The sequence below is a fragment of the Bison bison genome, unplaced genomic scaffold, assembly GCF_000754665.1.
Source record: "Bison bison bison isolate TAMUID 2011002044 unplaced genomic scaffold, Bison_UMD1.0 scf7180017864063, whole genome shotgun sequence".
Taxonomy (NCBI): Eukaryota; Metazoa; Chordata; class Mammalia; order Artiodactyla; family Bovidae; genus Bison; species Bison bison.
Window position 1 is genome coordinate 8,757,706 of NW_011494635.1, and position 587 is coordinate 8,758,292.

A 587-nucleotide genomic window follows, 5' to 3' on the forward strand; every position below is an offset into this window, starting at 1 on the left:
AGGGGGGTGGGGAGGGCTTCCTGACGCCGCCCTTGGCGCGGAGAGAAGGAAGAACCCCCCAGGGAATCGAGGGGGAAGGACGAGCCTGGACCACTCTGTCCCTCAGAAGGCGGGCTGGCCGGGGTTCCGCGCCTACGCGGCCCCAGAGGAGTCCGCACGCCCTGGAACCCCCAGCGTCTGGGAAAGGAGAGAGGAGAACAGGCGCTGAGGGACTGAGGGGCTGACACGGAGGAAGCGGGGGACACTGCGAGAAAACTTTCCGCCGGGGGAGAGAGGACCGCCCAGTGCGCCACACCTCGCGCCCCGCAACTTGCTCCGGGAGCCTCGCTCCCAGCCGCCCGCGCCCCGCGCCTTGCCTGCGTCCGGAACCGGCTGCATCTCGCGCGCGCTGCGGGGACCGTGGAATTGGAAAGTGGGGGCGGGGGTGGCCGCGGAGCTCGTTCAGCAGTCGGCGGGCCAGGCTCCCTAGCAGCTCGGCAGAGCTTGCTGCAGCCGCGCAGTTGGGGGTCGGCGCCCCGCCCCCTCGCCCTTTTCGCCTCTCTCCTGCCCCTTGTCTTTACTGCCTCTATCGGATCTGACCGCCCTCC

General features: G+C 70.5%; 1 protein-coding gene across 1 annotated transcript in view; it reads right to left on the reverse strand.

Annotated features, from left to right (window-relative positions):
- Positions 1 to 542, reverse strand: part of RASSF2 (Ras association (RalGDS/AF-6) domain family member 2) — a 56,985-nt gene extending 56,443 nt beyond the window's left edge. Inside the window, exon 1 of the mRNA XM_010836431.1 lies at positions 357 to 542. The gene's annotated coding sequence lies outside the window, so the exon portion shown is untranslated. The remainder of the gene's footprint in view (positions 1 to 356) is intronic.
- Positions 543 to 587: the final 45 nt, after the last annotated feature.